This window comes from Chrysochloris asiatica, unplaced genomic scaffold, assembly GCF_000296735.1.
Source record: "Chrysochloris asiatica unplaced genomic scaffold, ChrAsi1.0 scaffold00017, whole genome shotgun sequence".
Lineage (NCBI taxonomy): Eukaryota > Metazoa > Chordata > Mammalia > Afrosoricida > Chrysochloridae > Chrysochloris > Chrysochloris asiatica.
Window position 1 is genome coordinate 20,205,873 of NW_006408535.1, and position 7,842 is coordinate 20,213,714.

The window sequence follows — 7,842 nt, forward strand, 5'->3', positions numbered from 1 at the left end:
GGAGGGTCAGAGAAAAAGAGGAAGACCCCCAACGAGATGGATTGGCCAACTGGCAGCATCAATGGGCTCAAGCATGGCAACAGTAGTGAGGTTGGCCCAGGATCGGGCAGTGTTTCTTATTCTGCTGTGCATAAGGTGGCTATGAGTCTGTACTGACTCGATGGCACCTAACAACAACAACCATGTTGGTCAGACTTTCAGTAAATCTTTCATTTTCTTTTTCACAGGTACTGTTTCCACTATTAGAATAGCCATAGTTCCCATAATTTCCAGGAGGCATTCCTTCACCCAAGCCTGCATGTCTCATCCTGCCAGAGGAGGGAGGGAAAAGGGGTGGAGGTGGTAGGAAGGAAGGGGCCAGTGAATCTCTCGGACTGTGTCTTTAGCACCACACCAGCGGCCAACAGAGCCAGTATAGACTACATTTTAAAATTTCTTATGGTTTCTTAGTTGTTGTTAAGTACCATCTAGTTGGTTCCAACTCGTAGCTATCCTGTTTAGGAGCAGTTGGTGTATATAAATTGCCAACCTTGTAGTTCCAAGACCAGTGCTGATCCTATAGCATCAGAGCAAGAGTCCCTTATGCTTTCTGGGGGAAGCAAAAAATTAAGCAAACAGCATGAATTAATGCAAATATGTTAAACAACATTAAGGAGGGCAGAGAGAGATATCAAGGTAAGGAGAGAGAACAGCTAAGGCAGAGAGAAATTTGAGTTATGCCTTTAAAGGAAAGTGTTTCAGTTCCTCATTCTTTCCTATATATCTAACTATTATTGTTGTTATGTGCCGTGGAGTCGATTCCAACTCATAGTGACTCTGTACAGGGTTTCCAAGGCTGTAAATCTTTATGGGAACAGAAAGCCTCATCTTTCTCCCAAGGAACTAATGGTAGTTTTGAACTGCTGACCTTGCAGTTCACAGCCTGAATCGTAACCACTCTGCTACCAGAGCTCCTTATATCTAACTATTAATTGGGTGAAAATTGAGTCACAGGGCTGTGTTCAGTTTCAGACCTAAAAGGTGACCAAAGAGGCTAGTCTCAGGTTTCTACTGGCCTCTAGCTGACCAGTAAGTCTCTTTTTTACCCCCAGTGATTTTGAGATTTGTTCCACATTTTCTCCCACTTTATCCAGACCTTCTGATGTGATTCCTTTCATAGAAGTTGGCAGTGGTAGCCAGTCACCATCTAGTTCTTGTGGTCTCAGGTTTATGGAGACTGATGGTCATATGGCCCATTTGCCCAGCAGACAGTTGTTTCAGTTGTGTTCAGTTTTCATAACTCTTCTTTCCTCTGGACAGGGAGAGACCAATAGATGCACTGTAGATTGCCTCTCATGAAATTTTAAGATTCTAATTACTACTCACCAAAGTAGGATGTAGAGCATTATCTTTGTGAACTATGTAATGCCAATTGACTGTTCATTTATTTGATGCTTTCCAACCATTTATTTTCTTTTGGCTTTACTATTTATTTTAAATCTTATTTCTTTGCTTTATTAGTTTTTACAATTAACCTATGAGTTGTTGTTGATGTTAAGTGCTGTTGAGTTGGTTCCGACCCATAGAGACCTTGTATAGGGTTTTCAAGGAGCAGCTGGTGAGCTTGAACTGCCAACCTTGTAGGTCAAATGGCTTTGCAATCTGGTGCATTAACCTATACTGCCAATCTCTATAAATTGCACATCTTAATTGATACTGGCTTAAGATTTCTAAATGTGTGTATAAAGTCAGTGCTTGTATAGTGAAATATTCTTTTCATGTTTTCTTTATATGGGGAATTCAGATAAAATACAGAATACTCTGTTAAATTTGTATTTAAGGTAAATAAATAACTGGTTTTTTTTAGTACTAATATGTTCCAAATATTACATAGAGCATATTTATATTAAAAATTGTTGTTTATCTAAAATTCAAATTTAACCAAGTTTCCTGTATGTCCTTTTCTTTTCTTTCTCTTTTGTTATGTTTGCCAACACTATATGTTGTTGTTGTTAAGTGCTGTCAAGTTGACTCGACCCATAGCGACCCTGTATAGGGTTTCCAAGGAGCAGCTGGTGAGCTTGAACTGCCGACCTTGCAGTTCAAATGGCTTTGCATTCTGATGCATTAACCCACAGTGCCACACCAGGACTCCAACACTATATGAGAGGGCTGTAAAATCCTTATGTAAAAATTCCATGAACATTTTAAAGCCCCCTCATAATACCTTAAACGCAAAGTAGTTATCATGGGTTTTTTTTTGTTTTCATAGGGAGACTTTTTATGTCTAAGCAATTGATTCAATGAGAAATTACTGAAGGTATTTAGCAGAACTCTGCCAGTTGGAAAGAGCACATGAAAACACTTCAAACAGATCAGCCAATGTAAACAGTTCTTGATGCCACTTAACAATAAAGAAATTGGTCTACTTAATAAAATAAACCAAATCTTGCTAAATAATGGTAAATATTTCCTGAGGTAAAATACCAGAAAAAAAAATGGCAGCTCTATAACTTCTAAAATGCTTTAGAAAATTTTACTAGTGTACAACATCCAAACTCTGGGGGCCAATGATTCAAGACAATTCATTTCCTCTTGATATTTCAGATGTCAAACTGTGTATTGGGACATTTTCTAATTTTCAGAAGGGACATAAAAATGACATCAAGGTAACTTTTTAAACATGGTTTTACCTTAGGTTATCTAACTACTTATATAATTTAGCTGATCTAAAATTTCTATAAAGGCAATATTTTTATTAGAGAATGAGTTTGTCATCTCTAATGTAATATATGAAATGTAAATTTACTTCCACTTAGAGGAAGGTGGAAATAGTTTCCTCTGTTCCTCAGCATGGGCTAAAGTAAAAGCCCTGGACATTGGATGCAAAATAAGCTTAAGAAGAGTCTGGTAAGTAGAGAGAGGAAAGCACACAGCACAGGGACTTTGGATCCAGGGTGGTTTGTGTGAAGTTTCTTTTTATTTCAGATTATGGATTGAATTGTGTTTCTCCAAAATAAGTGTATATTCTAACCCTTATATCATGGGTAATAATCTAATTTCGGAATGGGTCTTTATTGTTATGTTCATGAGACATGATGAGTGCAGCATATGACTTAAAGCAACCTCTTTTGAGATATAAAAGAGATTAAATAAGCAAGTAGAAAGAACCAGAGATGGGAGGAGATTGATGCCAACTCACATGGTGATTTCCAAGGAATCAGGAAACAAGCTGAATATACAAATAATTTCACTTAAAGCCCACAGAGAGATGAAACTATCTCCTGGAGTCAGGGCTCTTAATTCAGACCCTTAACCTCCTAAAGCATGAGAGAATAAATTTATGTCTTTAAAACCATACACTTGTGGCATTTTCGTTGTAGTAGCACTAGATAAGGACTCCTACTGTGGCACTGTAGGATCGGCACTGGACTGCACACCACAAGTCTGCACTTCAAACCCACCAGCTGCTCCTTGGAAACCCTATCCAGGGTGGCAATGAGTCAGAACTGATTTAACAGCACTAACAACAATCGCTATGGGTCGGGACCGACTCGACGGCACTTAACAACAACAACAAAAAGCAACAATAACAATCACTAGATAACTAAGGCAGAATCTGGTACCATGAGTGTGATGCTGCTCTAACAGACCCCTAAAATGTGAAGGTGCTTTTGTAGTTGAATATTGAGTAGAGAGTGGAAGAATTTTTAAGGTACTTAATAGTAAATACCTAAAAGTCTTGGTGGCATTGTAGGCTCAGCACTGGACTGCTAACCGCAAGATCAGCAGTTCAAACCTACCATTTGCTCCACAGGGGGAAAATGAGACTTCCTGCTCTCATAAAAATTTACAGCCTCTGAAATCCTATACAAGGTCACTATTGAGTCAGATCAACTCAATGCCAGTGAGCACGAATAGTAAAAGCTTAGATTGCCTTGACTATTAATAGAATTATAGACACCAAAGGAATTTTGGTGAGGGCTCAGAGGAAGGGAGGAGAGCCTTAGACAAAGTATAGTTTTAGAGAATATATATTATACCAGCAACACTGTGTAGCTAGAAACATGAACATTAAATGTACTTCTGGTGAGACTGTCAAAGAAAATGATGAACATGTGATTGGACAATCAAAAAAGAGCAGTGATTTCTATGCAGTGGCAAAGAACTTGTTTGAATAATGTTCAAATGTTTGGTGGAAGATAGACTTTGTAAGTGATGAACTTGGATGTTTAGTGTAGGAGATTTCTAAGCAAGATCTTAAAGGGGCCCCATGGTGGTTTCTCTTTTCTGCTTGTACTAAAATGCAAGGTAAAAGAGATAGACTTAAAAATGAACTATGCAAAATGAAAACACAGCTTAAAGGTTTAGAAAATTCTGTTGTTCAAACAAAGAACACTTTGGCTATGCGGTCAATTTTGTTAATGAGATTAAGCCTTCTACTGATGGATCTAACCAATTACTACAGAAGAAAACCAATTAGATTAGATTGAAAGGACAAAAGGAAGATATACTGTCTGCCTCTTGGAATTCTATAGGCTAGAAACAGGCCAAAGGAGCTTTTTCTGTGGTCTTCCAAAAAAAAAATATATATATATATATAATTCCTGGAGCAGCTTTGAGAGCAGTGGAGCAGAAGAAACAAGGCCTTCTTAGTTTCAAAGTGTGGAACCATGGTATCTTAGATTTCAAAAAAGTTGGGTCTTCCCCAAATCAGTTTCAAAGTGTGGGTTGCCAATAAGTTATGCTATAGAATTGGACCCCTGCCCTCACTTGTGGAGTTAGAGCTGCCATGCCCAAGGGGTAGAAGAATGGGCCCTGATGAAGTGAAAGGGGTGGGACTGTTACTCAGATGGACTAAGAGAATGGGATTTCCAAAAACTGAGAACAGAGTTGTTGTCCCAGTGGACCTGAAAGTTATAGCTGAAACCCAAGCCCAAGGGTCCTATACCCAGAATACAAATGGTATGTCCAATAACCAAAGTCTGGAGGGTGTGACCATTGCCCACAGGTTTCCAAAGAACAGGAGATTATTTTCAAGCCTTGAGAGCTAATGTAAATTGTTCTGCTGGGTTTTAGACTTGATGAGTCCCTATATTATTTATTTTTCTCCAAGATCTTCTGTTTTTGTAATGGAAATATTTGTCTTGGGCCTGTTGCACCATTATAGTTTGGAAATAGAAAGCTTGCAGTCTAGATTTCACAAGTTCACAGTAAGAGGAATTTTGCCCCATGAAGGAATGAATACACCTAAAGTCTTACCATGTTTGATTTAGAAGATTCAGAAAATGAGATTTTTTTTTGATTGGAGCTGATTTTAGATTTTTTGAATGATGTGATGGGGTTAACATGCTTTGCATGTGGCAAGGACATGGATTTTTTTTTTTTTTAATGTTTTATTGTGAATTATGTGATAGTTTACATGGGAGAAAATTGGTTTTACATTCATTCTATCGTATATCATTTCATTGCCATGGTTACAATCCCCTCCATGCATCATCAATCAACCAAAGAGTATACCCTGCAAGCCTGCCCCCCACACCCCTCCCCTAGGTCTTCCGCACACAGTCCCTCTCCCTCTCTGGATCTAAAGTCCGCAGCTGCTCCATCACTCCACGTCATTGTCTCTGCCTCCATCTCAGGCATCACTGCTTCTCTGGGTAGGGTCCCGCTCTCCGCTCTTCTCCGTTGATGGTCCTAGGGACCTCCGCTCCTAGACTGGAAAGTCAATCACTCCCTTCTTAGCTATAAAATGTCTACCTTTACATTTCCGACCCTCACAACCAGTCCTGATAACAATTATTCACTATTGTATCACAAGAAACCCATCTGCATTTCATTGCATCAGCCCCGCCTAGACAGATTGGATACTACTCAGTGGAGATAAGGACATGAATTTTTTGATGGTGAAGGATGGAATGCTATGGAATGAATTGTGTCTGCCCAAAATATGTGTTGTAAACCCCAAATTCTATATCAGGAATTATAATCACATTTGCTTAATTGTGCTCATGAAGAACTTGAACATAGACTAAGAGACAGTTGTTCAAATAGAGCAAGATGATACTGAATGATTTAAAACCAGGAAAGGTGTGTGCCAGGGGTATATCCTTTCACCATACTTATTCAACCTATATGCTGAGCAAATAATCCAAGGAGAAGCTGGGTTATATGAAGAAAAACATGGCATCATGATTTGAGGTAGATTCATTAACAACCTACAATATGCAGATGATAAAACCTTGTGTGTTGAAAGTGAAAAGGACTTAAATACTTACTGATGAAGTATGGATTGAACCTCAATGTAAAAAAGCCAAAAATCCTTACCACTGGCCCAATAGATAACATCATGATAGATGGAGAAAAGGTTGAAGTTGTCAAAGACTTCATTTTGCTGGGATCCACCATCAGGACTTATAGAGACAGCAGTCATGAAATCAATGATTTATTGCATTAGGCAAATTTATTTATTGCCAAGGGAATACTAAATGGTTTAAAATCAGAAATGATGTGTGCCATGTTTGTATCTTTTTTACCATATTTACTCAATCTGTATGTTGTTGTTGTTAAGTACTGTTGAGTCAATTCTGACCCATAGCAACCCTGTATAGGGTTTCCGAGAAGCAGCTGGTGAGCTTGAACCACTGTCCAATCTGTATGCTGAGCAAATAATTTGAAAACTGGATTACATGAGAAATAATATGACATTAAGATTGGAGGAAGAATCATTAACAACCTATGATAAGCAAGTGTCACAACGTTGCATGCTGAAAGTGAAGAAGACTTGAAATACTTACTGATGAAGATCAAAGGCTTCTGCCTTCTGTATGGATTACACTTCAATGTAAAGAAAACAACTGGGCTGATTAATAACATCATGATAAGCAAAAAAATTATTGATATTTTCAAAGATTTCATTTAACTTGTATCCATAGTCAGCATTCAAGGAAGCAGAAGTCACAAAATCAAACAATGTATTTTATTAAGTAAATCTGCTGCAAAACACTAAAGTATTAAAGTGTTAAAGAGCAAAGATGTCACTTTGAGTACTTAAGTGCATCTGACCTACACCATGGTATTTTCAATTGCATTATATGCATGTGGAAATTGGACAATGAATAAGAAAGACCATAGAAGAAGAATCAATGCATCGGAATTATGGTGTTGGTGAAGAATATTAAAAGTATCATGGATAGGCAGCAGAACAAACAAATCTGTCTTGAAAGAAGTACAGCCACAAGGCTCCTTAAATGTCAGGATGGTGAGGATAGGAGGAACCAGTCCCAGTAGAGGAACATTATGTTTGATAAAGTGGAAGGTCAGCAGAAAGGTGAAGATCCACAATGGGATGTATTAGCATGGTGGAAACAACAATGGGATCAAGTGTAACAATTGTGACACTGAACAGTGTTTCTTTCTGTTTTGCTTAGGGTCACTGTAAGTCAGGGTCAACTCAATAGCACACAACAATGACAATGATATAGGCTTAGTGTAGGCTTTGTCTTAAATCAGTCTCTTTTGGAATATAAAAGAGATTAGTAAGTAAGGGAAAGAAGTAGACATAAGGAAGACTGCGACCAAACTGCATGGAGATTTCCAAGGAACCAGGAAACAAGCTGAAGAAACAACGACTTTCCACTAGAGTTCAAAAACAGAGAAAGCCTTCCCCTACAACAGGTACCTGAATTCAAATTCATGTGTTGTTGTTGTTGTTGTTAGGTGCCATCAAGTTGATCCTGACTCATAGTAACCCTATGCACAACAGAACGAATCACTGCCTGATCCTGGGCCAAACTCACTATTGTTGCCACTCTTGAGCCCATCCATGCTGCCACTCTGCCAATCCATCTTGCTAGGGGTCTT

At 38.5% G+C, this 7,842-nt stretch overlaps 1 pseudogene; it reads right to left on the reverse strand.

Annotated features, from left to right (window-relative positions):
• The window catches only part of LOC102825164, a 914-nt pseudogene extending 607 nt beyond the window's left edge, over window positions 1–307 (reverse strand).
• Window positions 308–7,842: the final 7,535 nt, after the last annotated feature.